The sequence below is a fragment of the Gopherus evgoodei genome, chromosome 24, assembly GCF_007399415.2.
Source record: "Gopherus evgoodei ecotype Sinaloan lineage chromosome 24, rGopEvg1_v1.p, whole genome shotgun sequence".
NCBI lineage: Eukaryota > Metazoa > Chordata > Testudines > Testudinidae > Gopherus > Gopherus evgoodei.
In genome coordinates, this window is record NC_044345.1 from 5,791,262 (window position 1) to 5,799,670 (window position 8,409).

An 8,409-nucleotide genomic window follows, 5' to 3' on the forward strand; every position below is an offset into this window, starting at 1 on the left:
ATCAGCTAGTGTTCGATACGTGGTACTAGTTTAGATACACCACTTGTTTTTGTGGATACAGACTAACACAACTACCCCTCTGATACCACTAGTCTATTCCAATGTGGTAGGCGGAGGGACACTGAGCTAAAGTGAGACATTGATTTAGTCTAATTTGGCAGGAAGTGGAATACCAGATTAGATGGCCCACTTGTCTGTTCCAGTGTGGCAGAAGATGGGATACTGGATTAGCTGGACTGTCGGTTTTGTTCTGAATGCGGTTCCTTATCAGAACATCTTGCATTCCTTTAGGCGGAGTGTTAAATCCTGCCTCTCTGGTTCCCTTCAGTGCATGTGTCTCCTGAAGGATTATATTCCCTCTGGCTGTACCGCCCTGGCCTGTTCCAAGCTGCAGCCCGTTGTTGTTTTCTCTCAGCCGGTGATAACACACATTCCACGGATGTCTCAGAACATTTATCCCTGAGCCAGGCAGCCTGCCAGAGCTGTGATCCAAGGCACATTCCAAAAATTGAATCCTCTCCAGCCATCTCTCCCTGGCAGGCTGCTTTTGGCCTTTGCCTCGCTGACTTCCTGAAAATGCCTCTCTTCCATCCTGCAGGGGGACCATGATGTGCTCAGGAGGGGACTAGATTATGAATGCTTCCACATGGTGGGCATCGTAAAACGTCTGGGGCAACATGCCAGAATTTGGAAATACCTGTTTTTGGTTTTTTAAGTAGGGGATTTTTGCTCATAAAACAAAATCTTTAGTTTGTCACATCTCTTTCAAAGAGAAGATGCCAGAGATGAGCACCGCTGAACTGTTGTCTCCGTCTCTCTGACCACTTCAGCAGCTCTCGAAGTTGGTTCATTAAAGCCTTGTCTGCTCTTTGCTTTGCTACCTGAACTGGTTCCAAACATGGTTCAGGCTAACTCAGCTCAAACACAGGGGAGGGTGATGACAACAAACTGTGTTTAAACCAAATTTACAAACCGTCTTCTAGTCTTGATTTCTTTTGCCTTTGATGATCTGAATTTCCTCTGTACCAAAGATCTGATGCACTGGAAAGTATTGCTAAGCATCTTTATTTCCTGGCCTAAGTTACTTGACATGGATCAGGATAACAAAAAGTTCTCTCTTTCACATGGCAGGAGTCAATCATTCTAGCGTGTCCTTTGTGGCTTGCTCATCCACCCCATAACGAATGATATAACTCCAGTCTCTGAAGGGGGCTGGTTGTGGGCTGCTGTCGCCATGCATAAAACTCCAAATAGTTGTTTACACAAGATGTTCTTTAGCCGTATATGGTTTTCTCCGGAAAGTACAGAAACACAATTTCAAACCATTCACAAGGGCCCTACTAAAAGGAACTTGACTGTCATGCAAAGGCTTGACTGTTACGTTACCCACTCCAGCACTGTTATTGCAAAAGCTGTTTCCGCTGGTGGGGGTGGGAGCTGATTAACAGAGGCCTGGAAGAAAGAACTGTATTTTCAGAGTCTAAACAGGGGGCTGTGGTTTGAAAGTCCTCCTGAATGGCCACTCCTATCCCCTACTTTGCTCCTTTCTGCTCATATCTGATCTGAGTTCTCTGTGTTCATCACTCAAATCCTATAAGGATCAGTGGCCAGTGGAAACACTTTACTGCAACAATGGGGTAAAGGAGCACTAGCTGCCCATGTTCAAAATTGAGCAGAGAATGGGGTGTTTAATTTTACCTTCAGAAAGGAAGTGAAATGTTTCTAAATTTAAAAAGTGGATGAAGATTTTAGGGGTCAGGGAAACTGGTAACGAGCCATAGGACCTTACACCATGTAGGTCCCTATTTCAAATCTAGCCCAGGTTGGTAGTGACTGGAAATGGTTGCCATCTGATAGATCTTCATGGATCTTTGTGATGTGAGTTTGGTGGGTCCCAGTTCAGTTCCTAGCAGAGGTTAGGTAACCTCATCACAGGTGTCCTCTGAAAAATTCCCATGGTGCTTATCAATCTGGTGCATAGATTTCAACTTCTCTGCCACATAGTGGAACCTATCTCTCTCTGATTGTCCCAGCAGCACAGGGTAAGCGCTTATGTTGATCCAGTTTGGAGGTCCCAGGTTGCAAGCTCTTGGCATGAATGCAATTCGCAAAGCTTTTCTAGTTGATGGATTGTTGAGTTAATTGGCCAAGACCATAACAGGGTTCAAAAAAGAACTCGATAAATTCATGGAGGATAGGTCCATCAATGGCTATTAGCCAGGCATGGTGTCCCTAGCCTCTGTTTACCAGAAGCTGGGAATGAGCGACAGGGGATGGATCACTTGATGATCACCTGTTCTGTTCATTCCCTCCGGGGCACTGGCCACTGTCAGAAGACAGGATACTGGGCTAGATAGACCCTTGGTCTGATCCAGTAGAGCCATTCTTATGTTCTTCTCCATATCCTTCCAAGATAGGGCTTTTATAATGAGTTGAGTAGGAGCTAGAGCTGGTTACACCCAAGTGGTCTGTGACTGGGATCTAATCCAACCATGCATACACCAAAAATATATGTAATTTTAGAGTTTGTGAAAGGTCACATCACTAGTACCCATAACAAGCAGTGAGAACGAACTCCATACCCACAGAATGCCTTGTGGGGAGAGAAGGCTGGATTTCATTTGTTTAGCTAGCAGAGACTGACTTCTTCTGGACTCATGCAGTATGACACCACATGCTTCCAGCCTGGAAGTTTGGTGCTTGCCTAGTTTGGTGCCATCCACCTACTCAGCTAGCAGTTGTGCCTTGCAATGTTATTGGGGTTTTTTTTAACCTCATTGCCCAATTACTTTGTGAAACCAATCCAAGGGACCAGCTCTGCCTTTGGCAACAGTTGGGCTGCGTACTATTACTACTGCTGCTGTTACTGAATAATAAAAGAAGAAGCTCGTATATAGCAAAAGATTTACTGATTGGCAAGAGTGATTTCCTTCCCTCAGGGCTGGGTCTGCCATTTGTAAGTCCCCAAACAAGAATGGGACCCCATATTGCTGGAGGCAGCAGGGAAGAGTTTACTCCACTTCTCCTCAGCAATCCAGGTTACCATGAGCACATCGAATCCCTCCCCCTTTCTCATCGGCTTCCTGTAGACTAGCGAGTCCAATTCAAGGTCGCAGTCCTTATCTTGGGGGGGTCTCAGTGGGCCCAGCACATTTAAAGGAGACTGAACGATCCCGGATGGGGACTGTGGCTGACAACTCCACTTCTCAGGCCCAGTGGAACTTTCTGTCATCAGGGTGAAACTCAGCTTTGCAGGAGACAGAGCTTGCTCAGGGGCTGGTCCTAGACTGTAGAGTAAACTCCCATGGGGACTAAAGACCATCACAAAACTCCCCACCTTCTTCTCCAAGTGCACAGTGCTCTTATTCAACCTGCCTTTGCTAATATAAACACAGAGCTGTGTTGCCATAAAAACACAATAACAGCTCCCTTTCCCGTTCCCTCCAAGAAAACCAGCCACCAAAAAGAAACCCTATCAAACCCACTCCACTGCAAAAATATCACAAAGCATCAAGCTAGGTAGAATGGTCCTATATGGTAGCACTTCCTATCTATGAATCTCAATGTGCTTTAACAAAGATAGATGAGCAGCATTATTCCCATTTTACAGAAGAGGAAACTGAGGCACAGCAACTTAATCCACCTCACACAGAAAGTGCCTATCAGAGCTGGGACTTGAACTCACAGCTTCTCAGCTCTAGTTTAGCACCCAGCAGCCACACAGCACAGAGTCTCACTAGAGGAGCTATTGATGGATGCACATCATTGAGGTCTCTGACTTGTATTGGGGGCCATTGCTCCTGTGTCTATTCTTTGCCAGTCCCCAATCATGGAGTTAATCAACAAAGAGGAGTATTTCTCCATGGCGCTGCCTGTACTACATGCCACAACTGGTGATGGACACAGGTCAGGGATGCTTTGTGCTCCTACTTCAAGGGGGGAGGGATAGCTCAGTGGTTTGAGCATTGGCCTGCTAACTTCAGAGCTATGAACTCAATCCTTTAGGGGGCACTTAGGGATCTGGGGCAAAATCAGTACTTGGTTCTGCCTAGCAAAGGCAGGGGAGCTAGGCTTGATGATCCTTCAGGGTCTCCTCCAGTTCTATGAGATAGGTATATTTCCACATATTATTTTTTATTTACTTTGAGGCTAAGGCATGAGAATGAAAAACGTATAGATTTTTGTGTAGGGATTTCATGATGCTCTTGGTAGGGAAATACATATCTTAGGCCAGTGATTCTCAACCAGGGGCACACAGAGGTCTTCCAGGGAGTACATCAACTCATCTAGATATTTGCCTCGTTTTACAACAGGCTACATAAAAAGCACTCGCAAACTCAGTACAAACTGCAATTTCATACAGACTTGTTTCTACTGCTCTATATACTATACACTGAAATGTAAGTACAAGATTTATATTCCAATCGATTTATTTGATAAGTATATGGTAAAAATGAGAACATACTAGTGCACTGAGACATTTTTGTATTTTTATGTCTGATTTTTGTAAGCAAGTAGTTTTTAAGTGATGTGAAACTTCAGGTATGCCAGACAAATCAGCCTCCAGAAAAGGGTACAGTAGTCTTAGGAGCAAGACTGGGTATCAACCCAGATTCCTTTTGTGCTATTGATAGCTGGCCCTTATTTCTGAGTGTGCACAGACATCTAGCGGCCTCTCCAGGAACAGCATGACAGCACTGAGCCCCAGAAATGATTCTTCACTCCTTTGCCTGTCTTGACCGGTGTCTCAGAAGTGATTTTGGACCCGTCCACGAAGGGTTCAAGACCATGCTAGCTACGGCCACATTTAAACCCAGCTGGTGCGAGCACATTTCTAGCATGCTGAGCCCTGTTGATAGGATTTTTTTTTTAAGGTGCTCAAGGCTCTCAAACTCTGTGTTGAGTATGCTGGGGTTCTAAGAAGGAGAAGGGCATGGCTTTAAGAAATTGTGCAGACCAGGTTCCAGATGACTGTAATATTATTAAATGCAGTGTGGCCTAGAGGACTGGGAACGCAAGAAATCTGGGTTCCCTCTCCAGTTCCTCAGCTACTTAGCCTGCTGGTGTGACCTTGGCCATGTCACTTCACCTCTCTCTGCCTTGACTCCCCTCTTCTGTAAAATGGAAATTATGACTGTGATGGGGTATCTACTTCACACTGGCACTAATGGGATTGATGAGAGCTTAATTAAAGCACTGGGAGGCTGGGCCAGGTCTGATTAAAGATGAATCCCAGCTGGGATTGGAGCTGAGTAGTTAGTTTGAAGTGAAGAGGGCTGGAGCAGACAAGGTTAGCAAGGAGAGTGGGAAGAACTCAGCAGCTGTTTTCTAGTAGATGGCAGAGAGACAGGCATGACCTGCTGGAGAAGGTTGATGGAACTGGCCAAAGCTGGGGAATCCTGCTGGGTAGAAGGCTCAGGTGGGGCCCCAAGATAGAGGGGAAGAAGCTGAATCCAAGAGCAGGGTTCCTGGATGCAGTGGCCCTGGAACAATTTGTATAGTGGGGGTGCTGAGAGCCATTGAACCAAACTGTTATCCCTGTATATAATGGAAACCACTTCAATCCAGGGGGTGCTGCACAACCTCTTGTTCTAGCACCTATGCCTGGACACGCTCGGCGTGGAAGGACTCAAAGGCAGAGGGGCCTGGCATATGGAATGCTGCAGGGGGCCGGCTCACCGGAGCCCTGATGTGAGGGTCGCTGTGGACTGGGGACACAGGCAAGGGCGGGACCTGGCTGTCTAGGTAGAAGCTCTCGGTGGCTTTGCTCAGCACAAGAGCCTGGAAAGGGGCTGGGGAGAAATGCCATGGTAGGAAGGAGTCCTGTGGAGGCAGCAGCAAGAAGTTGGATGGAACAGACCTTGACGGCTGGTTAAAGGGTCTGGGGGCTTGACCCCATGTGGTGGGGCAGGCCAGGTTCCCTTCAGCCACAGCAGAAGTCCAAAGCCTCCCTGAGGGAAAGGGATGAGGACAATTCAGAGCCTGCAGAGAAGGGTGTAAGGACACCTGGGGCCAGGATTGAGGCCTGAAGACCTGTCGAGGTCTTGGAATTATTATTTGGACTTGTTTGTTGCCCCTTCTGTTACCCTGGAAGGGGTTGGACTACCTGGCCAGAAGGCTGAGCCATGAGAAGTGGCAGACTGATGCCGGAGTAAAGCGACTGCCAGCAGGAGGTTCTGGAAGAGAGCCATCTACACCACCCCCAGCTGGGAGGCAGGCGTGCCAGGAGTGAGTCCAGCCTTTTACAAATATCTTTTATGTCTCTGCTGAAATACTGGGAGCTCTTCCTATGAAAAATGCTGAGATAAGAACCAGGTATTTAATTTAATGTCAGCATCCAGTTTTATCCTGCATAGATTCTGTTTAGCTAATGCCACACAGTTATTGGGTTCCCATATATTTTTGGGACACATTTAATGCTGGGTGCACCCCTCTGAATATTTGGGAAAATCTGGATCTGAAATTCTGTATCTTGGAGCCTGTCTCTAGTTAATAGCACATGCTGCAGCATTGGCTGCAGCACATATGAAGTCAGGCCAGCCTGTGTGTTACTGGCACTGAAGGCGCACTGAAGCTACCTGCGTTAAGCTTTTCAAGATTGGCTTCTGAGTTGGAGGGCTCTATTTTGGGGTGTCCAGTTGGAGACACCTTGGCCCCAATTTTCATGGCGGAGTACATTGCATCTGAAGTCTCTAGGAGCTGGAGATAGTGAATACCTCTGAAAATCAGCCCCCTTGAAGTTGTATAATAGCTAATGGAAATTCTGGAAGGGAAGTTAAACTCAATGCAGGGTTTAAGACAATCTCTAATTTTTAGGGATCAGGAGGAGACTTGATGTAGGAGGACAGATTATCCGACTGTGGGGTTCTCTGAAGCATCTGCTGTTGACCATGGCTGGAGTGAGGAAATTGGACTAGATGGACTTTGGGTCCGATCCTGTCTGCCAGTTCCTATGTTTCTATGTCTCAAGTCGGGTGTCCGAAAATGGAGGCTGCCCAGAGTTTGTGGCCATTTTGGAAAACATCGGCCCATGCTCCTGATGTCCTCTCATGCAACATAAGCTAGGAAACCAAGAGCTTGATCCAAAGCTCATTGACATCGATGGAAGGGCTCTCATTGACTTCAGTGGGTTTTGGATCAAGGCCTCGGTGCAGCTTCTGGCTGCGGCGTGAAATCTGCTGGCAGTGGACAGGTCTCTCTTCCTCTGGTCACTGACCCAGACATGTCACTGTAGGAGCCTGGTGCTGCTTCCCTTGAAATCGGTGGAAGTGACGACATACGAGCAGGCTTGAAAATTCCAATCCATTGCTTCCCTCCCTCTTGGAATGACTGCACTTTGCTATGCTCCTGTAGTATCCTCCCATCACCCAGTTCCTCTCCTCCTTCCGTGTAAAATCCTGCTGCTGGGATCGGCTCCTTGACCTGGTCCATTCCTTCCCCCCTTCAACTGCCTCCTGAAAGCTCCCACTTGTCCTGGGGGGGGAGCCTATCAATCACAGCTGTTCCCATGATGTAATGGTAAAAGGGAAAGACCCAAACAAACACAATAATGAATGTAAGGTGGTCTTCTCACTGCCTATACTGGGCCTAGCACATCAGGGCCCTGCTGCCTGACTCAGACCTCTGGGTGCTACTGTAATACAAAGGAATACTAGTAACTAACAAGATGCGTGCCCTTCATCACCACTCAGTCACTTTTGTTTGCCTGTTTCGGTGGCTTTGACGTACGGAAAACACATAAAGCAGGTGACTGAGGGTCAGGACTCCCTGAGTTCTGTGTTGCATGCTGGGAGAGATTGTGGTCTAGTGGGTAGATCAGTGGACCAGGACTCCTGGGTTTTATTACCTGCTGTGGGAGGCAGATTGTGACCGAGGGGTCAGGACTCCTGGGTTCATTCTCAACAATGCTACTTACTCCCTGGGTCTCTCTAGGCAGGTCACTGCACCTTGATTTTTACCTCCCTGTGGAATGGGGGTAAAATTTGCTCATCTCTGAGAGATGTGGGGTGGAAGGCTTAAATACCTGCTTTGGATAAATGATGCCGTGAAGTGCACAATTAAGATGTGACAGGGCGAGGTGATAACCTCTAATGCCACCCCTCTGCCCCTCCCTGCTGAAGATCAGCTCTAAGCTAGGTGAAAATTTGCAGGCGTACTGTATTTTGGAGTGTGTTTTAGTACTATGATCGAAAGCTCACTGAAATCGAAGGAAACACTCTCCCCCATCCAGGGCCGGCTCCAGGCACCAGCGAACGAAGCAGGTGCTTGGGGTGGCCCATCGAAGGGGAGGGGGCACGTCCGGGTCTTCGGCAGCAAGTCCCTCTCAGAGGGAAGGACCGGCTGCTGAATTGCTGCCAAAGAATAAAAGCGGCCCGGTAGAGCAGCTGCTGAAGTGCCGCTGATCGTGGC